Genomic DNA, 23719 nt, shown 5'->3' with positions numbered 1-23719 from the left:
GTTTCACTTTTTTTTTTTTTGTTGTGTTTTTCCAGTTCTGTGACAGTAAATATAGTTTGAGAAAGAAGTGAAGTCCTTATTTTGCCAGTAGGTTTGTTTGCATTGAAGCTTTATTCTTCTGCAGGAGCACATAGCCTCGGTGAAAGTGGTGGATGAGGTACGACTCTATCTCCGAGCTTCCTCCTAAACCTACTCCTACTCGATAACTTTCATTCTAAGTTTTGAAAATCGCCATACATATTTTAAGCATCGGATGCTGTGTTCTATATACACTTTCATTATTGCCTGCCTGCAGCTTTGCTTCAGGTTTCTGTGTTTTTCCCCTTTTGAGTGTGCTGCCGATATAAAATGATGTTTGAACACCCTTCTCTCCCTTTTGTTCGATTAATGTGTAATCGCATCAGAGGTTTTTTTTATAGGAAATTATAAGGTGATTACATTCATCTCAAAAGTCCTTTATAATCCATCTCCAAATTTATAATTCCTTTATCATCCATCTCCAAATTGTATATAAAGAAAATAAATTATGAAATCAACTAGTAATTGACCACTCGGACATTCAAAAAAAAATTGAAAAAAGAGACGTACTCTGGTTTCTCTTCCAATGACATTGTTGCTGGAGAAGATTATAAATCTATTCTCCACGATTTTTTTAAAATATATGAAGGATTCCTTATCCATAATAATAAAGTATTATAAATCGGTAATAGCCCTGCAGTCTCTTTGAATGTGAATTTGTGCCATCGCCCTTTCGAATCGGCATAGTTGATTCGTGTGTAAAGACGTTACTGTCAATTTAAATTTAGAATCGATTCTGATGTGTTCCGGACAAAACAAAACTCCCATAATTTTACTTCCCTTCAATCACCCACCCAAAGAAATTCATTTGTGCCATGCAACTGTACTTAACTCTTTCTCTTACGCCGCGTGCCTGGAATACTTAATTCAGTCCTTCAACTAGGTGTGTGTGTGTGTGATGGGATGTGAACCCCTCCTGTTAGTGTGAGACAGGGACTGACTGATTCCTCTCTATAATAATGCTTGTTAATTATTCAGGCGTTCACATCAAAGCAGTGTAGTTGACGTCTCTGCTTGGTTCATCCTCTCCTTCTCTTTCTCTCTCTCTCTTTGTTTTTTTTTTTAAATTTAAAGGTATTTATTATTATTATTATTATTTAATTCCAAATTATTTGGCTGATAAATTATCGTCTTTTTTACCTGTCAAATAAATTTAAAACATAATTGAGCAAAAGTCAAAAGCGTCTCTATAAATCATAAAAAAGAAGGCTCTATTTAGAAAAAATCGCATATAACCTAGCTATGACCCGATTTACCCTATAGCGGGTAAATCATCAATAAATATCTCTAGATTATTTAAATAGGGTAACTAGGGATGTGAACCCAATTTAAATCAATAAAATATTCAAATTTTCATTCAAACATATATAATTTAATCTTATGACTCGATTGACCTCGATGGATGGTAATATCTTTTATCCGACATCTTTCAGTAGCTACTTTAATAATACAGAGGTAATTGATATTTTTAGAAAAAGATTATTGATGAGATGCATTTGATTTTTTTTAAAAACATCCATTCAATATTTTTCTTCATTTATGATGCCCATTTTTTTCCCCAATATAATCTATACAAATTAAAACTCAATGAGAGCACACAGATATCGATAAGAGCTCATAGAACTCAATGATGGTAATCTCTCTTTTCAACCTTGTTTATTGGTTAAATATATAAACGGATCCTCTCGGATTAATTTAATGATCAGCACATGAGATGTTGTCATAATAAGATCTGGAATTCGAATCTTGGTAAAAGGTAGTCGCCCGTGATTTACCTCCTCCGTGTTGATCTTGGGACGGATTGATGGAGACACTGAGGACAAACATATTCACTTTTTGTCACAATTGGTTAAACATATAAACAATATCACTCTTATTGGCTTTAGGGTTAATTACACCAACCCTACTTAGTCATAATAAAAGTAAACAATTTCCTTTCTAGGTGAAGAAGCCTCTTTTCGCTGACTGTCGCATACCTCCGCTGAACCTTGGACCCCCTTTATATAGGGCTCCTGTATCACACATGCACGCTTCCCGAGGCGTGCACGCCTCTCGAAATTTCTCTGAAAAGATGTATCAGTAAAATGTCTCTGACACAATACTTTAACGAGCCGAGCATATTTCTGAAGTCACAGTGAAAATTTCTGTCGTACGATCTTCTGTCCGAACCAGCCGCCGACCATGCCGCTTGTCAGCGGCACATATTCCCAAAAAGATAACATCCAACTAGCAGTGTCTTTTACTAGGCCGAGCAAGATAGTCGCTCGGCTCGGATGAGTATGTTCTCTGGCCGAGCGGGGAGCCTGCTCGACCTGTGCTTCAACTATCCTGAGAAAGTCGTTCGGTCGTTCTTCTGTTTCTGCATAGCTCGGTCGTAAATCCGCTCTGTTCTCATAGCTCTGTATAAGGCCGAGCGGGGAAACCGCTCGGCGTGCTCTTGCAGATACTTAGTCTTTTTGAGCGTCGGAAGCTCGGAACATCGCCGAGTTGTTATGATGTCGGATCGGGTCTTCCTTATCCCGATCGACGAGCGTACTCCCGATCGGCTAGTGGTCTAGGGGCATTTGACCGCCTTGATTGTCCCCACCATGGCAACGGGGTGGGGCCTTCCTCCCCTTATCTCCGCATCACAAGCCTCCCCTTTAAGTATAGTCGAATGAGGCTACAGTTCAACTGACTGGACCAGTGTGCACCGATTTCTTCCCGATCGGCCTTCATCATTGCATAGACTCCGATTAGGTTGTACCTGATCCTCACCGATCGGCCTTCTAAAAGTAGTTGCGCGGGAGTTGCGCGGGCGAGCATCATGCTTCTTTGTCCGATCGGAAGAACAAGGGTTTACCCTTGTAGAATATTTCCTCTGGTTGGTTGTCTTAGGCGAGCGGGGGCTCGGCTGACGTTACCCGAATATCTTGGAATTCATGCAAATCCTTTTTCATTAAGGCAAAGTGGGTTCCCATGCCGACCAGTGAAAGCACACCACGTGTCATGCCCGCAGCCGCCGCACGCCTGACGTGACAGACATTGATGGCGACGTTTGGGGTTTAAATTCAACGATCGGATCTTCGCATAGGTTTTCGTGACCTAGATCGAACGGCTCCGGTCGGCCGAGCCCTGGGTAAATGAGCTCGCCGCCGCACCGCCTTCGTCACCCTTGTGCTCCCGCGCTTGCGTTTTCCAGCGATCCTGTGCGCGTTCTCCGGTGATCTCTTGTCTACCTACAGCGACCTTCTGCGTGTCTTCTTCGACCATTTCTTTTCCAACGATCTTCGTCTTTGTAAGCTCCCTTCCTTCCTTACTCGCCTTCGATCTCCGGTTTCTTCCTGTGACCTCCCCATGGTCTTTTTGCTCTTTTAGTCGATTTTCTTCCGCCGTTTTTGCTTTCTATCGCAATGGCAAGCTCTTCTTAGTTGTCGGGCCCCCTCCCGAGCTCTGGTACACCACCATGGAGACCCGGTTCGATGAAGGTGATGCTGAGAACCTTAAGAATGCTTTTGAGATTCCCCTTGATCATGAGATCATTTTAGCTTCCTTGTCCGATCGGTCAAATGAACCGCCGACCATCACCATCTGTCTGTTTCCGGAATAATTTGTGACCGGTCTCTGCTTCCCTATCCATCCCTTCATCATCGAAATCTATAATTATTTCTATGTTCCCCTTCCACAACCTGCACCGAATTCGTTTTGCCTTTTGTGTGACGTCATTATGTTGCTCCGGCTGCACGACATCCCTTTGACCCCTCGAGCCTTCCACTACTTCTATTACCCTAAACAGTCCGAACTAGGTACCTTCCTGTTTAAGTCTCGGATCGAGTTGGTTTTCTTCTACAAAATGTCGACTTCCAATAAACATTGGAAGAAATATCTCTTTTTTGTACGCCTCCCCGAATGGCCGAGCTTCCGGACTCGCTAGCAGGTCGGCTTACCTCCTCAACCCGATCTGAAGAAGTACAAGAGCCGCTCGGACTACCTTCATGTCGCCTCTATGCTAGTCGGCCAGAAGTACGACACCCACAAGCTACTGCTTGAGGGCGTGCTGTACATTTTTGGCTTGAGTCCGATCCGTACCAGGCTCCCGACCGGCTTAGATAAGAGATTCCATGTACATTTCTCCATTGATTCTAACTAATTCTTCTGCTTCTTTTGTCGCCGAAGTCATGCTGCTCGCTCAGATGTTCGGCCTTGTGAAGCTTCAGAACGTCGAGATCAAGTCGTTCGCGGTTGAGGAATTGGCGAACCGCAACCTACAGTCGGTCGGCTCTCAAGATGACAGCGTCGCGACTCTCGCCCTAGCAAGGGAGGGGGGGCAACTAGCCTAGCCCCCGATGTCGAGGTTGTCAGTGGCACGAAGCAACCATTCGAGCAAGTGCCCATCGTCCGCTCAGAGAGTTCGGCTTCCTCTAGCGAGTCGTTGCTAAGGCGTAAAAGGCGTCGCACAGAGTCTTCGTGCTCTGCTGTCACTGCGGTAGGATCTGCTGAAAGGGTCGAGGTCGGCACCTCGAATCCCTCCGCGATTCCTGTGACTACGCCCGAGGTATCCTCCGACCGGACTCAATCGGTGGTCGAGCTATCACAGGAGCCTATCGCCGCGGAGCCCCTAGCCTCTATGCCACCATCGCGACCATCGAGGGTTTGGCGATCGGCCATTCTCCCGGCATCTGCGTCCTGGCCGACCGGCCCAACAACCTCGCCCCACTCGGCTCTGAGTAGTCGACGATCCATTATGGCGATCCTTCACCTACCAACGGAGGAATACGTGAGCCAAGCGCCCGGTCGAGCACTCCTGAGCATTAAGTCATCATACGGGATCCGCTTGCCCAAGTCTGGGAAGAAGCTCGAGCCCGAGCGATGGTGATGCCCCTGGGCGCGCTCGCCAACAATCATACCCAGATGACAACTGGGGTAAGCTCCTTGTAATTATCTTTTTTCCGATCAAATCTAATCCTCTTACCTGTTTGTAGTATTGGGTGGAGAGCCTGGCCATGTACCACAGGCTAGCTCATCTGGAGGATGAATTCCGGAAGCTCCAAGTTTCCAGCAGCCAACTTGCTGGCGATTCGAGGGAGATGGTCATGCTGAAGGCCGACCTGGAGAAGATAACCAAGCTTCTCTAGGCCTAACGGGCTAAATCTTCCGGCCACGAGGAGATGTTGGGCCGACTCAAGAAGCAAGTCAGCACGTTTGACAAGAAGATTGAGTTGGCCACCGCTAGGAAGAACGGGGCCATCGAGGACTTGGAACTAAAGAACAAGGAGCCCCGCGATCTCGCCAGTAAGCTCAAGGGCGCTGAAGATTTTATGGTGACTGAGCGGGCGAGCCGGATGACGAGGGAAACCGAGCTCCAGGGCCAGCTCTCCACTAAGGACGCAGCACTGAAGCTGACCTGGGATGAACTAGAGAAGGTGAAGACTGAGTTAGAGGGATCCCGAGAAGTGATGAAGATCTATCAGGACGCTGAGCTGAGCTAATTTTCAACATTGCGACAGAACTACATCTGCTCGGATGTGTTTAATGATAAAGTCATCGCTCGGTATGTTTGGCTCTACAACCTGACAATAGATGAGACAATCAACCAGCTCAAGGCGGGTGGCCACCTTCCCGAGACCTTGAAGGATAGCGTCATCAGTCAGGATAAAATGATTGAGTCACTGCCCGACGACTCTCTTGATTATCTTAAGTGAGGTTATCACTGTATATTTCTAAAGTCCTAATGTAAGCTCGCCCGTTCGGCCATGCTTTTGTTTTTATCCTACAACTGTGATCTTGAAATGTAATCTTGAGAATTTTGGTTTTAATATATGTGCGTCCGTTTGGCGAAGCATTTCCTCTCACAGCTTTTCTTCTCTTTGCCTGTAAATGCCCTTGATCTTGTATCTGCGACTAACTACTTGACCATAGGGGCAGGCTTGGATTTAAGGTCGTCGCTCGACCGTGAGTGAGGAAGTGTGTTTTAAAGTCGCCGCTCGACGATTTGTTGAAAACCGGGGTTTAACGTCGCTGCTCGATGATTTGTTGAAGATTGGGGTTTAACATCGCCACTCGACGATTTCATGTAGACATGTGTTTAACGTCATCGCTCGACGGTTCGATGAAGACACACGTTTAACGTCGCCGCTCGACGGTTGGATGTAGGCACGCGCTTAACGTCACCGCTCGACGATTTGATGAAGACTAGGGTTTAACGTCGTCGCTCGACGATTTGGTGAGGACTTGGGTTTAAGGTCACCGCTTGACCGTTGGTAGAGGCTAGGATTTAAGGTCGCCGTTCGACCATTGGTGGAGACTAGGGTTTAAGGTCGCCGCTCGACCGTTGGTGAAGACACGAGTTTAACGTCGTCGCTCGACGATCTAGTGAGGACTTGGGTTTAGGGTCGCCGCTCGATGATTTAGTGAAAACTAGAGTTTAACGTCGCCGCTCGATAATTTGGTAAAGACTAGAGTTTAACGTCGCCGCTCGACGATTTGGTGAAGACTAAAGTTTAACGTCGCCGCTCGACGATTTGGTGGAGACTCGCGTTTAACATCGCCGCTCGACGATCTGGTGGAGACTCACGTTTAACGTCACCACTCGACGGTCTGGTGGAGACTAGCGTTTAACGTCGTCGATCAACGATTTGGTGGAGACTCGCGTTTAACGTCGTCGCTCGACGATCTGGTGTGTTGTTCGACATGTAACTTAGAAATTTTTTATTTTGCCCTTGCATTCAGAGACGACATACAAAAATGTATGAATACACATCTACGCTTGTGCACCTCTCATCCGGCCTGATAGGGTTGGAGATGGTTTGCGCTCCATAGTCGTTTGAGCCGCCTCTTTGTCTCATCCTCGAGATAATAAGCACTCGAGAGGAGTTTTTCCACGACCTTAAAAAGGACCTGCCTATGGAGCTTCTAGCTTGGTAACGCCCCCGACTGACTTGACTTTCTTCCAAATAAGGTCGCAGACCTGGAAGGACCTCGGGATCACCCTTCGGTTGTAAGTTTGCTTCATCCGCTGTCGGTACGCTATAAGCTGAACGACCGCTTTGGCGCGCGCTTCGTCCACCAAGTCCAGCTATAAAAAACCTCCGCTTGGCGTTGCTTTCATCATAATGACACACCCGATCAGACTCTAATCCGATCTCCATGGGGACGACCGCTTCTCCTCCGTACCCGATCGTGCGAAGGGCCCATAGCACGCTCGAGAGCTCATTGACCCAGCTGCCTCCCATATGGTCGAGTTGAGCACGCAAAACTTGGAGGATTTCTCGATTGGTGACTTTTGCTTGCCCGTTGCTCTGCGGATAGGCCACGGAAGTGAAGACCTGCTGGATACCATATCCTTCGCACCACTCCCTGTGTAAAATACCGGAAAAATGTCGAATAAGGATAAGTGAATTTTCTGGAATTTTTAGAAATTTTTTGGGAAATTTTCGGAGTTCGTAAGGACGAGTTTACGGGGATGAAAACGGGGCCCGGGAAAGCCTGTTTAGGCTACCCCATTTTAATGAGGAAAAGTTTATTTATTTTATTTCTTTTTTCCTTTTCCTTTTATTTCCTTCGTTGCTACTGTGTCGTTCCCTTTCCTCGACTCGTGCCTGCGCCTCACGCCATTTTTGTCCCTTCTTCTTCCCAAAATCGACGGCGTCGGTTCCTTTTCTTCCCTCCTGCATACAACCGCCGGCCGAAGGAAGCCTCCAGCGATTCCTCCCATTCTTCTCCTTTCCTACCCGGTGCTCTGGGATTTTTGTTTTCCCTCTTCCTCCCTTCTGCCGACACCGCCGAGCCCTAGATTGGATTCGCCGGCCTCTCCGATCTCCTCTGTGCCAGCCACTGAGATTCCTCGCACCTCTCCCTCACGCTGCGCCACCGCTACTAGATTGCCGTCGTCGATCTCGCCGGTAGCCACCACCACGGATCTGTGCCATAACCACCGCCATCTTCTCTACTCTTCTTTCGATTTGGACGCTCGACGCCGAGAGCTGCTGCCTGGGCAGTGCACATCTGCAGGAGAGAAGTCTGGGGTAAGGTTGTTGGATTGAGCTTGATTAGATTACAAGGTTAATGGATAGATTTCTAAGTTCAGGCATCTACTCTTGTTGGACAGTGATATTGCATTAGTTCGGACACCATTATCGCAGTGAACACGCTCTAACACTGATGAAGCAGGTAATCTTCTAGATATTAATGAGTTGTTGGAGGTCAATTCATTGTTTTATCATACTGCTGCAAATTGAATCAAAAGATAGTTGGGATTGGTCCGAATGGTGGAACGATTAGAGTTAATGGAGCTAACCATAACTGATCAATATTTAGTTTGGGATTGTTGGTATTCAGCTTTGATTTCAGTTGATGTGGAATGAGGATTTCAATGAGTGACTTGTTTTGGAATGTTTGTAGGTGTTGTTAGCCATTGCAGCTCTAGCTGTGCTGTTCGTGGACGATCCTTGGCTTCGGCCAACCTTCCGATCTTAAGTCATCCTTTGATGGTGAGCTATCAGCAACCCACTTGAATTCGGGTAAGTTTTGAGGTTGATTCATGATGTTTAGTAGTTGATGGTAGTGAACTTGATTGGATAAGTGGATCATTAGTTTATGTGTTCTTGGATTAAATTGATGTGAAGGAAAGGGTTGGATTAGATTAGAGGGAATTAATAGTTGATATGTTGATCATAGATCCTTAGTTTTGTTGAATACCCTGTATTTGTAGGATTTGAGTTGGAGGCGATCTCTTGGACTTGTTGAGGACGGTTGATACGACCTGCGTATGAAGGCGGGTACCTCTTGACTTATCTTTTTATGATATTGTCATTGGATATGCATAGTATTTTATAACTACAAGCAATGAACATGTTTGCCTTTGGTATGTCACTGTTTGATATCCATAGCATGTTAGGTTTGTCGCCTGTGATGTGTCCGTGCTTATATCTCGTGATTTGTTGCCATGAGTATCTTATTGCCATGAGTATCTTAGTTTCTAGAGTGACATACCATGCTTTACTGAGGTTAGGATTAGATTCTGGATTTTTGTTTCTGGCATGTGTATCCAAATTATCTGATACTTAGGTTTTTATGCCATGCCTGGATTGTGTATTTTTATTGGTATATCATATATGATTCGTGTACCTAAACCTTGTGGCTTTGATCTGTGCATATTGTTGGTACATATGCTATGGAAGGGGGATATGTTTAGGATCTAGGTTGTTATACCCTAGAGGACCTGTATACTCTAGATCCGTGGATTGACCTACTGATACTGTGTATATATGGATTTTTCTATGCTGATCAGGATATACCATACTTGTTATGTTCGGGACATATGTTTTGATATTCTATCTGACCTGTGTACTCTAGATTTTGGTATGTGACCATCGCTTTTACAGTACCCATTTTGTATATATGGATATGGTTATGTGGATCAGTTTTTGCTATGCATAGTGACATGCATCATGATTTCATGCTGTGTGATTGTCGGCTCCACTATGGTTGAGCCCATCGCCAGTTACATGTACTACACACACCCCCACTCATGGTTTAGTGGTATATCAGGCAGGTGTGTGGCGGTTCTGCTGTTTGGATCCGTTGGTCATATGACTCAGCGTGGTAGCCGGCAGTCAATTCCGCTCTGTTTGGCTCCGCTGGCATTTAGTGTAGCAGCGTGGTAGCCGGCAGATGGTGGACTCTGTTTGGTTCCGTTGGTCAGGTGACTCAGCGTGGTAGCCGGCAGAGATTTCCTCCCCGTCATCCTGTACCGGGAGATGAGAGCATTGAGCTCCCCCATTTATGATTTGGGGTCACAGGACAGGAGTACTCCGACAGCATTCCGTCCACTCGGTCACTGTTCAGGAGCAGTGATGTTAGAGTGCACGGTCATCACATGCATTGATTGCCTTTATTTGTTTGTGGTTGCTGCACTTATATGCTGCATTTTGGTGGATGCATTTGTTTGACATGCATACAGGAGACATACTGCGTATCGGTTTGATGACCCTTTAGATCAGGATAGGAGTTCCTGGTGAGTACAGCTTCCTTGGTTACTTATCAGTTTTGTATATTTCCTATATATTATTCGGAAGCTGTATTCCATGTTTATTGCTGTTAGATATATCTTACTAGGCATGTCTATTGGTATTCGCTGAGTTGTTGAACTCACCCCCGTGGACACTATCTTTTCAGGTACCAGGTTATTTATGGTGTCGCTTGGAGCATCCTGTCTGCTGGTCCCCGCGTCACATCAGAAGACATTTCGTTGCCTTTCTGTTGCTTTATCTTGGTATATGAAATTTCTGTATTTCGATTGGTGTTCTGATTTTGTTTTCAGGTGTTATGTTGTTGGTTGTGTAAGCCTAGCCGGCTAGCAGTTTTGTGTTTGGTTGTATTTGGTTTCTGTCAGTTTTTGTTGTGTTTTGGTTTTGGTACAGCCGAGTGGACTGTTTTACTTTTAACTGCGTGGTTGTGTCAGCCAGACGCTGAATTTGATATTAACTGCGTGGTGTTTGTTTTCTTTTATTGTTATGATTCCAGCCGCATGTGGCTGAGGTATATTATGCTTGTAGAAATATTTCAGATTGTCACCCGTACAGGGGAGGTGCTGCCGAAATTTCTTCGGACAGGGACTCCTCTGGGGCGTGACACCCTGAGCCTCTAACCGGCGAATTATCTTCCATTGTCTGAGACGAGCCAGCAAGGGATGTTGAACCGGCAGAGGATGCTTTGTCATACGAACTTGATGACCATTTGCTCAGTTATCCTAGCCAAGAGCTCGACTTTGACCCATTTGGAGAAGTAGTCCACCGTAACGAGCATAAACTTCTACTAACCGGTTGCCATAGGGAATGACTCTACGATGTCCATGCCCCATTAGTCGAACGGATAAGATACAATGGAAACCCTCATTTCCTATGTAGGCCTATGCGAGAGGTTGTGGTACTTCTGGCAAGATAAGCACGTGGTCATTGTCCGAGCGACATCTTCCTGGAGGATCGACCAGAAGTATCCAGCCAGTAATATTTTCTAGGCCAACGTGCGGCGGCCCGAGTGACCCCCGCAAGCACCTTGGTGTATCTCCTTCAGGATGTAATCGATGTCTTCTGACCCGACGCATTTGAGTAGGGGTCGGGCGAAGGCTTTCTTGTATAACTAGTCTCCAATTAGCGAGAATCATCTGGACCTTTTTCTCAATAACCGAGCTTCCTCCCAATCAATCGGTGGCGTTCCTGACCACAAGAATTCTATCAGTGTTGTCCTCCAGTCGTTCGGGAAAGCGAGTCCTTCCATTCGATCAATGTGTGCCACCAAAGAGACTTGCTCGATCGGCTGACCTATGACAATCGGTGTTAGCAAGCTAGCTAATTTGGCCAACTCATATGCAGCCAGGTTTGCCAATCGGGGAATCTTTTGTATGACAACCTCTTGAAAGTTGGACTTCAATTTTTCAAAGGCCTCTGCATAGAGCCTGAGTAGGGTGTTGCTTATCTCGAACGCTCTGGACAGTTGCTGAGCGGCCAATTGAGAATCTGAACGGATCAAGACTTTGACTGCCCCAACGTGCCGAGCGACTTGTAAACTGACTATTAGCGTCTCGTACTTGGCCTCGTTGTTGGTGGCCCTATAGTCTAGCTGAACGACCAACTGCATTCGATCTTCTTGCAGGGAGATGAGTAGTATGCCAATGTCGCTCCCCTGTCGAGTGGACGAACCATCCACATATATCCTCTACACGGGTTCTAGGTCCGGGCTCTGTACCTCGGTGACTAAATCTACCAAGGACTGTGCTTTAAGGACTCGAAGCCTTCGAGCGGCGAGTACTAAATCATAAGTCAACTTCTCAAGACCAGTGTAGCGAGACTCAACATCTTTTAAAATGTGGCTTAAAAAGTACATCGGTTGTTTCTCGCCGCTCTACCTAACTAATACCGAGTCGACCGCATGCTCTTTAGACAATAGGTAGATCCGGAGCGGCTCGCCAACACATGGTTTGGCTAAGACAGGCAGGGAATTGAGGTATTCTTTGAGCTCTTCGAAAGCCTTGTCGCATTCCTCATCCCATTGAAATTTTATCGCCCGATGTAGTATTTTGAAGAATGACAAGCTCCGATCGGTTGTCTTAGAGATGAATCTGGATAGCACTGTGATCCGACCGGTCAATCGCTAGGCCTCCTTTAGGTTGCGGGGCAAGGACATATCTTGCAATGCTTTTACTTTGATTGGGTTCGCCTTGATGCCCCGCTCGGTTACTATGTAGCTGAGGAAGCACCCACTCTTTGCACCGAACAGACACTTACACGAGTTCAGCTTTATCCCATAAGTCTTGAGTGTCCGACAGGTATCCTCAATATCTGCACATAGGTCAGGCGCTCGGAGAGATTTATCAGGATATCATCTACGTATACCTCCATCTTATGGTCGATCTGCCGTCGGAACATTTATTCATCAACCTTTGATAAGTGGCCCCGACATTCTTGAGTCTGAACGACATGACATTGTAGCAGTACGTACTGTTGGTCATAATGAAGTTGACCTTTTTTAGGTCTTTGGGGGCGAGCGACACTTGATGATAACCTTGGTAGGCATCCAGCATGCAAATCAGCTTGCATCCCAGGGTGGAGTCCACCATCTGGTCGATCTGAGGCAACGGGTAGAAGTCCTTCGGGCATGCTTTGTTCGGGTCACGAAAGTCAATGCAGACTCACCACTTGTTGTCGGTTTGGAGACGAGGACAACGTTGGCGAGCCAGCTAGGAAATTGAACTTCCCTCACGTGTCTGGCTTGCAATAGCTTTTCTACCTCTGCCCGAATGATCAAGTTATGTTCGACGCTGAAGTCCCTTTTTCGCTGCTTTACCAGACGAGCGTCCGGTCGAACATGTAGCTCATGCTGAGCTATGCTTGGAGAGATGTCGGGCAGCTCTTGTGTTGACCATGCAAACACATCATGGTTTTGTTAGAGACAGGCGATCAACTCCGCCTTCTGCTCGGCTCCCAGATCCGCAGCTATGAAAGTAGATGCCTCCGCTTGACAAGTATGGATTTGGACTTCCTCTTTCTCTTCATAGACTAGGGCAGGAGGTTTTTCAGTAACAGTATTTACCTCTAGCCATGGAGTCTTCTGAACGGACCTAGCTTCAATTTTGGCCATCTCGATGTAGCAGCGTCGAGCAACTAATTGATCGCCCTTGGCCTCTCCTACCCAGTCGTCTACCGAGAAGTTGATCTTTTGGCAGTAGGTAGAGATTACTGCCCGGAACTCATTGAGGGTTGGTCGCCCTAGGATGACGTTATAAGGTGAGGGGGCGTCCAACACGATGAAGTTCGTGGTTCGGGTCCTCCTGAGCGGTTCTTCGCTGAGTGAAATGGCCAATCTTGTTTCGTCGATCGGCAATACTTCATTGCCGGTGAACCCGTACAGCGGGGTTGTCATAAACAACAGCTCGGCCCGATCGATCTGCAATTGATCAAACGACTTATTGAAAATGATGTTCACCGAGCTCCCTGTGTCAACAAAGATACGTTGAATGGTATAATTAGCGATCACCGCGCGTATGATTAAGGCGTCATCGTGAGGGATCTCGACCCCTTCCAAGTCTCGGGGTCCGAAGGTGATCTCGGGCTCGCTCGCCTTCTCCTGGCTGCATCCCACCGTATGTATCTACCGTCGTTGTGCGTACGACTTCCGGTCTCTATTGGAATCACCACTGGTTGATCCACCGGCGATGATGTTTATTTCTCCCTAGGCGGCATTATTTCGATTCTCTTCCTCCCGAGCGAAGGACCTGCTTAGAATATATATATATATATATATATATATATATATATATATATATATTCTAAATTTTAAATCCTATAATATATACTAACTAACCTACACATCTTAGGGTCCATATTTGCAAATACCAAGGGTATTTCTTTTTTAGGGCTGACTTTAATCTAAAGAAATTAAAAAAATTACATATGATATTCACAATGTTTTGTGCATAATGAGATGCGTAAGCTATCAGATTTCTCTCGATTTTTGTTATCCTACACAAATATGTGAACACCCACTGAGCATTTAGTTTTTTTTTTTTTTTTAAATTTTCACTTATTTTAACATATATTATACTAAAACACTATTAAAAAAAACAAATATAGAATAATCACATATATATATATATATATATATATATATATATATATATATATATATATATATATATAAAATTTTTGTTATCCTACACAAATATGTGAACACCCACTGAGCATTTAGTTTTTTTTTTTAATTTTCACTTATTTTAACATATATTATACGCTATGTCCTAAACACTATTTTCTTTAAAAAAAACTAATATTGAATACTCACATATATATATATATATATATATATATATATATATATATATATATATATATATATATATATATATATATATATATATATATATATATATATATACCTTGGAGGAATTAGGAAAAAAGAATGAGGACAAAGGAATTAAGAAAAAAACGAGAGATGACATTTTGATCATTTGACTATAGCACTTTTTTTTTAGATTACTGTTTATGGAAAAAAAGGAGGTTGTTTTTGTGGTTGGTTTCCACTGTCACCAAGAGGAAGACGCAGGGAAGAGGACGCACAAAGACGTCGTCTCCGCCGCTCACAGGGCCGCCACCCCTCGGGGGTTGCCCTATGCCCGCAGACACATCTCAACACCGCCTTCGCTAACTTCCTTCTCCTCTGGGCGGCGTCCGTCGCCTCTGACAGGCATGCCCACACCACCTTCGCAAGGATGTTGACGCTGATATCAAATGGTCTCAACACAACTTTCATCACGTTGTCACCTCCTCTCTCGACTGCGTTTTGGACGCCGCCACAGGTGGAACGTGAGCTCCACCGGCATTCGCTCCCCTTCACGCCGCTGTCGCGCCTTCTCCTTTGTCGTCAGCAAACCCCCGCTCCCCTCTGTTGGTGCAATATCCCTCAGGTCAAGGTTGACCTGGGTAACCAAGCTGAGTCTTGGTTTGGGTTTAGATGTTTGACAATAAGATATTGATTGAAGAAGAGTCAAGTAGGTCAAGGTTGACTGGATACTTGACTGGGAAGTCCTAACTGGGATGTTAGGCAAAATGAAAGACCTAGTGAGTGAAGCTAGACAGTATGAAAGTCCTGGTGAGTGAAGCCAGGCAGAAGGAAAGTCCTGGTAAGTGAAGCCAGACAGAAGAAAAGTCCTGGTGAGTGAAGCCAGGCAGATGGAAAACCCTGGTGAGTGAAGCCAGGTGAAAGTCCTAGTGAGTGAAGCTAGGCAGATGGAAATCCTGGTGAGTGAAGCCAGGTGAAAGTCCTAGTGAGTGAAGCTAGGCAGATGGAAAACCCTAGTGAGTGAAGCCAGGTGAAAGTCCTAGTGAGTGAAGCTAGGCAGATGGAAATCCTGGTGAGTGAAGCCAGGTGAAAGTCCTAGTGAGTGAAGCTAGGCAGATGGAAATCCTGGTGAGTGAAGCCAGGTGAAAGTCCTAGTGAGTGAAGCTAGGCAGATGGAAAACCCTAGTGAGTGAAGCTAGGTGAAAGTCCTGGTGAGTGAAGCCAGGCAAGGGAAAATCCAGATGGATCAAGGATGATCGGACATCTGGTGTTGGGAAGTCCAAGTAGGTCAAAGGATTGACTGGATACTTGGCACGAGAAAAATCCAAGTAGGTCAAAGGGATTGACCAGACATCTGGTGAGAAGTCCAAGTAGGTCAAAGGGATTGACCGGATACTTGGCACGAGAGAAAAGTCCAAGTGGGTCAAAGGGATTGACCGGACACTTGGTAAGGAGTCCTAGCAGGTCAAGGGAGCGACTAGATGCTAGGCATGACATACCAACAGGTCAAGGTTGACCGGATGTTGGTTTGGGAGGTTTGAGACTTGGTTTTGGACAAAATCAAGTCTTGGATCGTCGATGGATCGATCCGGGCTCTGAATCGTCGATGGATCGATCCAGACTGTCAATGACGAGCCTCGGATCGATCCGTGGATCGATCGAGAGGTCCCAATCGATCGATGGATCGATTGGGGGCCCGCTTCGCGCGATAAGTGCTGGATCGATCCGTGGATCGATCCGAGCGCCGATAGGCTCTGGATCGATCCGTGGATCGATCCAAAGCCTCCCCGATCGATTGGGAATATTCAAATCGATCGGGATCTGACCGTTGGCGTCGTTTATAGCTGCAGGCGTGTGATGGCTGCGGCATCACTTCTCCGATTCACTCCAGATTTCTCGCCAGCTCCTCCACAACACTCACAAAGCTCAGATCGCCAGTTCTTGAAGGATCTTGGAAGTTTTCCAAGTCAAGAGGCGGATCAAAGCCAAGAAGAGAAGCTAGGGTTAGGGTTTATACTCATTGTAAGCTTGTAAGCTTGTATTTCTTGTATCCTTTCCCTCTCTTCTTGTATTGAGTCTTGTAGGGCTTCTCCGCCCTTGGTAGTTACCATAAAGGAGAGTTTTATTTAGTGGAGGGTGTGTGTGTTGGTGTGGATCCTTGGATTAGTCACCTCTTGTGAGGTGGATACCAAGTAAAACCAACCGTGTTAGCGTTGTGTGTTTGCTTCTGTATTTTCCGCTGCACATCTTTGAAGGAACAAGCAACGCCGAGCAACGAGCGAACGCGACGAGCTATTCACCCCCCCCTCTAGCTACTTTTGGTCCTAACAAGTGGTATCAGAGCAAGACCGCTCTTCACCGGAATCATCGCCAGAAGGGTCAAGCATAACAAGAAAAGCTAGAGGGTGAAGAAGTTGAAGCAAATTCTTCAAGTTCAAGACTTTATCAAGCTCAACTTCAAGATGCAATTCCAAGATGGACTTGGATTTGACACAAGGGTGGCTCCACCATATTCATCTACAAGCTTCGATTCTTGGAAATCAAGAATCAAAAATTTTCTTATGATGGAGATAGAGCAATGGTTTGCTCTCATGGAAGGTTTTGAAGCTCCCACAAATTCCAAGGGCAAAGTACTCAAAAGGAGCAAGTGGAGCAAAGACCAAATTCAAAGATGTGAGGCCAATGACAAAGTGACCAAGCTTTTGGTCAATTTATTGCCAAGCAACATCTTGGAACAAATTGAAGAGTTTGAAGATGCCAAGGAACTTTGGAGCAAATTGGCTAAGCTTCATGAAGAGATCCCCTCCACTGTACAAGATCATGAAGAATCCAGAGAGGGTGACTCTTTGGAGCAAGACCAAGAGGAGGACTCCGAGGTTGAGAGATGCTCAACCTCCGAAGAAGAGGAAATCCAAGAAGCTTCATCCTCAAGGGAATGCAACGAAGGGAACAAGGAGGGAGCATACTCCTTGTTTCATATTCAAGATGATGAAGCCTCCACCTCTAGGATTGAGGGGGAGCAATCCTTGGTGACACCGGATCAAGAAGAAGGAGAAGCTTCTACATCCGGGTCAAGAGATGAAGAGATTGAAGAAGCTTCTACCTCCACGAGTCAAGAAAAATCAAATGGAGGAGAATCAAGATCGGATCAAGAGGAAGCTTCTACCTCCGGATCCAAAGGGAAAGATGCCACCCCTACAAGCAAAGGTATAAATATTTCAATTAAAAATAAAAATCATATTATATGCTTTGAGTGTAGGGAACATGGGCACTACAAGAGCAAGTGCCCTAAATTGGCCAAGAAGAAGGGCCAAGTGGCACAAAAGGGCAAGGCGAAGCCCAAGGAGATCATTCCCAACACAAAGAAGAGCAAGGAGCATATTATATGCTTCTCTTGCAATCAAAAGGGGCATTACCGAAGTCAATGCCCCAAGGGGAAGAAGGTGGTCAATGCTCGAGGAGGCACTAGTCAAGGGGGAGCCTCCAAGGTAAAGAAGAAGGTAACATTTATTGAGCCTACCCCTTTACATTATGGTAAAAAGCATGATAGTTCTAACTTATATCATTTTAATGCTATTTACCATGAAAATAGAAAGCATGATAGCGTTAAAGAAAAACATATAACTTTTCATGCTAAAACCACTACACCTAAGGCTAGGAATGTAGGTAAAAGTCTGGGCAATAACTCTAAAGATTTTAGATACAAGCCCAAGAACAAATATGCTCATGAATCAAATGAAAAATCTAAAACTAAGGACTTAGTGATAGAAAATCAAGTCTTGAGGTCAAGACTTGATAAAATGGAAAAGACCCTAAAAAGGATGGAAAATATCCTATTAGGGCAAAATGAGCATAACCTAGGTTTAGGGGTACAAAAGCCATCCAATGGCCATAGAGGTTTGGGATACAAACCAAAGGCTAAGAAGGATGTGCCCTCTTACCATAGAGTTCCATATAGTTATGGAACAAATCCTAGGTCTAGTGGTCAAGCCAAAAATACTAGGGAAGTCATCCCTAAGAGTATTTTTGCAATAAATGTGACTAAGACTTCTAAGAAGTCTAAGAAAGTCACAAACAAGGTCACAAGGGAGGTTATCCCTAGAGTTGACCTAGAAAATGTGACCAAGGCTTCTAAGAAGCCCAACAAGGTCACTAGGAAGGTATCTAGGGAAGTTATCCCTAGTGAGTACCTAGAGCATCCAAGGAGCACCAATAGGTGTTGGGTTCCTAGGAGCATCTTCTCTACCCCATAGATGGGTTAGAGAGTGTCAACTCCGATTAGAAGGGTATTTAACCCAACTTTGAGGAAATTGACACTCAAGGAGCATTTTCAAGGTTTTAGTTAACCTTTGAAAATGAAATGGACCTATTGATTACTCCTTGAAAGAGTAAAATGTGCCTAATGGTGGAAGAATTGATTTTAATCTTAAATGGCACATATTGGGAAATTCATAAGAACTATCAAGTTGGGATTTTGGTATGTTCTTAGGCAATTTAAGGCAATCCGGGCCTTAAATTTAAAAGTGCTACTCTTGAGGAAAAATGGAATATGCCAACATTTGAGGACATGTTTATTTTCAATTGGCATACATTAAATCAAGGAAATTAGAAATGCCAAATTTAGGCTTTGGCAATCTCTTGTAGCACTTTAGGGCAATCTAGGTTTAAGTTGTAAGTTTAGCTAAGACTTTAAGGATACTTAGATAGTTAATCTAGATATATTTTATTTATGCTAAATCTTGCCATTATTGTTTGCCCATAATATGCCATGACATCATGTCTAGTTTTGCATTCATGTTTTATTATGAAAAATCCAAAAATACCATGTCATGACATTCATACATCATGTAGTAATAAGATATTTTCTTTTGAAAATTATTTTCTTTTGAAAATTATTTTCTTTTGATGTATGCCATAACATAATCATGCATTAAGTTTAATTCCTTGTAATTAAGGACGAATGGCATTTAACGACACTTATTGACAAGTGACATCCTGGGTGGATGTCTAATATCTCTAAAATGCCTAGATAGATATGCATGATCCCTAGAATAGGGCAAAACCAAATTTTACATCTCACAAAGACCTCTAAGATGACTTGTATGTGTTTTGTCCACAATAGATACAAGTGAGATGTTAGGAAGATGAACAAAACTCAAGATGTTGATTTAGTGCATTCTTTTGAGTTTTAGGTTCATCAAAACACATAGTTATGTGTTTTCCCATCATTGGGAAAGCTAATGTACAAGTCATGTGCATTAAGCCCAAGGAATGTGATGGGATATTGGTTTTGAAAATGTTTTAAAATGTTTTTGGAAAACCTTGGTGAAGGCTATCTTTTGATAGTAATCACCATTGAATAGTTAGACACAAACTTGAAGAGAAACACTAAAGTTTTTGCAAGTTTTCAAGTTTGTGTCAATCTTTGAAAATATGATGTATTTTCATAGAAAACTATTTTTCTTTGATAGTATATGCCCTAAATAATGTCTACACGAAATTTCATGATTTTTGGATTTTTGTAGAATTTTCTAGGGGTTTCTGAAGTTGACTGAAATGGAATTTCAGCAACTATCAGAGCTCCGATCGATCCATGGATCGATTGGAGTGCCCGAATCGATCCGTGGATCGATTCAGAAGGCAAGTCTCCCGCGAGCAGAAGCTCGCTGGATCGATCAGCCGATCGATCCAGGTAGTCTGAATCGATCAGTGGATCGATTCAGAAAGGTTCAATCGATTGGAACCCAACTCCAATCGATCCAAGTTGCTGATTTTGGCTGGGAAGGCTTGATTTCAGCATCTTTGAACCTCTTTGAGTCTAGGTAACCATTCCAAACCCCTTAAATACATTTGTATACATACAAAGGGTGTTTTCATCTTGAAAACAAGGATGGATTGGTTAACGAAGACTAAGTAGAAGTTTAGGTTGAGGTTGTTTCAAATTTTGAATATTTGAACCTCAAAACTTGTAAATTTGGGATTCCTAATGTTTTAGGGATTCCAAGTCATTGTTGGTGCAATGACAGAAGTTACCACCATGTCTTTAGGGGGAGGGACTCTTTAAAGACATGAAAATTATTTTTCATGAACCTTGGAAGGTGGTTAACCTTCTGTTGTGGACTTGCTCAAGGTTGAGCATTTAAACTTGAAATTGGGAGAAATAGGGAGTGGATATCCTCATTATTTCAAGTGGAAACTCAAGTGGTTGAAAATGCTCAAAGTTGGGTATTTATCTACATTGAGGGAGAAGTTAAGGATAAATGAAGGGTATGGGACCTTCATTGTCGTGTTGATCACAACGAGTGATGTTGTGAACAACGATGAGCAACTCTTCAGGGGGAGAGTCTTCAACAAATGGATTTGTTGAAGTGTGCCCAGAATTGGAGCATAGGTTGATGTGTGTCCAACGATGGGTTGATGTGTGCCAATAAGGGGAGAATGTATGGTTAAGCTTAGGCCTTCATTACCTATGGGAAGGTCATAGGGGGAGAATGAAAGGACTCATGAAAGGGAGTAAGTTAGGCTTTCATTACCTAGAGGGAGTTTGCCCTCTTAGGGGGAGAATGAAGAGCTTAATTTATGCTTTCATTACCTAGTGGCATGAAGAAGAAGGCTATGGGATTAGCCTAACTTACATATGGGATTGTAAGTGTTATTGTGGTATTGTCAAACATCAAAAAGGGGGAGATTGTTGGTGCAATATCCCTCAGGTCAAGGTTGACCTGGGTAACCAAGCTGAATCTTGGTTTGGGTTTAGATGTTTGACAATAAGATATTGATTGAAGAAGAGTCAAGTAGGTCAAGGTTGACTGGATACTTGACTGGGAAGTCCTAACTGGGATGTTAGGCAAAATGAAAGACCTAGTGAGTGAAGCTAGGCAGTATGAAAGTCTTGGTGAGTGAAGCCAGGCAGAAGGAAAGTCCTGGTAAGTGAAGTCAGGCAGAAGAAAAGTCCTGGTGAGTGAAGTCAGGCAGATGGAAAACCCTGGTGAGTGAAGCCAGGTGAAAGTCCTAGTGAGTGAAGCTAGGCAGATGGAAATCCTGGTGAGTGAAGCCAGGTGAAAGTCCTAGTGAGTGAAGCTAGGCAGATGGAAAACCCTGGTGAGTGAAGTCAGGTGAAAGTCCTAGTGAGTGAAGCTAGGCAGATGGAAATCCTGGTGAGTGAAGCCAGGTGAAAGTCCTAGTGAGTGAAGCTAGGCAGATGGAAATCCTGGTGAGTGAAGCCAGGTGAAAGTCCTAGTGAGTGAAGCTAGGCAGATGGAAAACCCTAGTGAGTGAAGCTAGGTGAAAGTCCTGGTGAGTGAAGTCAGGCAAGGGAAAATCCAGATGGATCAAGGATGATTGGACATCTGGTGTTGGGAAGTCCAAGTAGGTCAAAGGATTGACTGGATACTTGGCACAGAGAAAAGTCCAAGTAGGTCAAAGGGATTGACCGGATACTTGGCACAGAGAAAAGTCCAAGTGGGTCAAAGGGATTGACCGGACACTTGGTAAGGGAGTCCTAGCAGGTCAAGGGAGCGACTAGATGCTAGGCATGACATACCAACAGGTCAAGGTTGACCGGATGTTGGTTTGGGAGGTTTGGGACTTGGTTTTGGACAAAAATCAAGTGCTGGATCGATCAGTGGATCGATCCAGACCTGTCCCAGCGAACAGAGAGCCTCTGGATCGATCCGTGGATCCATCCAGAGGTCCCAATCGATCAGTGGATCGATTAGGACGCGGCTGCTTCGCGCAATAAGCGCTGGATCGATCCGTGGATCGATCCAGGCGTTTTCCCAGAGCACAGAGGCGCTCTGGATCGATCCGTGGATCGATCCAAAGCCTCCCCGATCGATTGGGAATATTCGAATCGATGGGGATCCGACCGTTGGCGTCGTTTATAGCTGCAGGCGTGTGATGGCTGCGGCATCACTTCTCCGATTCACTCCAGATTTCTCGCCAGCTCCTCCACAGCACTCACAAAGCTCAGATCGCCAGTTCTTGAAGGATCTTGGAAGTTTTCCAAGTCAAGAGGCGGATCAAAGCCAAGAAGAGAAGCTAGGGTTAGGGTTTATACTCATTGTAAGCTTGTAAGCTTGTATTTCTTGTATCCTTTCCCTCTCTTCTTGTATTGAGTCTTGTAGGGCTTCTCCGCCCTTGGTAGTTACCATAAAGGAGAGTTTTATTTAGTGGAGGGTGTGTGTGTTGGTGTGGATCCTTGGATTAGTCACCTCTTGTGAGGTGGATACCAAGTAAAACCAACCGTGTTAGCGTTGTGTGTTTGTTTCTGTATTTTCCGCTGCACATCTTTGAAGGAACAAGCAACGCCGAGCAACGAGCGAACGCGACGAGCTATTCCCCCCCCCCCCCCCCCCCTCTAGCTACTTTTGGTCCTAACACCCTCCTCTCCTCTCTCCTCCTCTCGCCGGCAAACGCCTCCAGTCGTCGGCTCTGTCAGGCATGCCGATGCCACCTTGGCCAGGACGCCGACTTTCACTCCCCTTCTCCTCCTCACGTTGTCGTTGCCATCGGACAGACTCGACACAACTTTCATCACGCAGCCACCTCCCCTCTCGTCGATCTCTAACACCAGCCGCCTCCCCCGTCGGTCACCTCTGCTTCAATGGCCAAGCGCTGCCACCCCGTCATGCATCCAGCAACCCATGCGCTGCCTCCGATAGACCCCCACCGTCGACAACCCGTAGCATCCCAGCTAACTCTGGCTGCACCACTCCGCAGCTTCCTTGCGACCTCCGACACTATTTGTCGTCCTCTTATGAACACGTTGGCAGTCCACATGTCACCTCTCTTCTCTTGGCACGCTGACATCCCGTGCATCACTGCCAGCGCCCTCGCCGTTAGATCCGACCACTCAACACTCTCGTCTCTCGGAGTTCTTAGTCACTATTCTATTTCGGCCATTGCGCCATTGTTGTGTTCCGGCCTTCGAGCCACAGCTATGTTCCGACCTTCGCGCCCATCTGGTCCGTGTGTCATGCTCTAACCTTCGCACCGCTATTATGTTTCGGCCATCGAGCTGTAGTTGAATCCCGATCTATGTGTGAGCCGCGGTTGTATTTCGGGCTGTGTGCTTTGTGTCTAGCCTTCTTGTTGTTCTTATATCCCGGTCTGCATGTCGTGATCATATTCCGGGTTGTGCGCCGATGTCCTATCCCGATCTGTGTGTCAGTGTCATATCTCGGCCTGTGTACTGAAGTCATATCTCGGTCCACGTGTCGATGTTATATCCTGACCTGTGTGTCGCTGTTAGGTCTCAGTCTGCGTGTCGTCTTCCAGTCGGATCCAAGTTATACTCGGTTAGGCGGCGTCAGATCCAGCTCTTCAT

Source organism: Zingiber officinale, chromosome 8A (assembly GCF_018446385.1).
Source record: "Zingiber officinale cultivar Zhangliang chromosome 8A, Zo_v1.1, whole genome shotgun sequence".
NCBI lineage: Eukaryota > Viridiplantae > Streptophyta > Magnoliopsida > Zingiberales > Zingiberaceae > Zingiber > Zingiber officinale.
The sequence above is the reverse complement of the archived record's forward strand: the minus strand, read 5'-3'. Positions refer to the sequence as shown.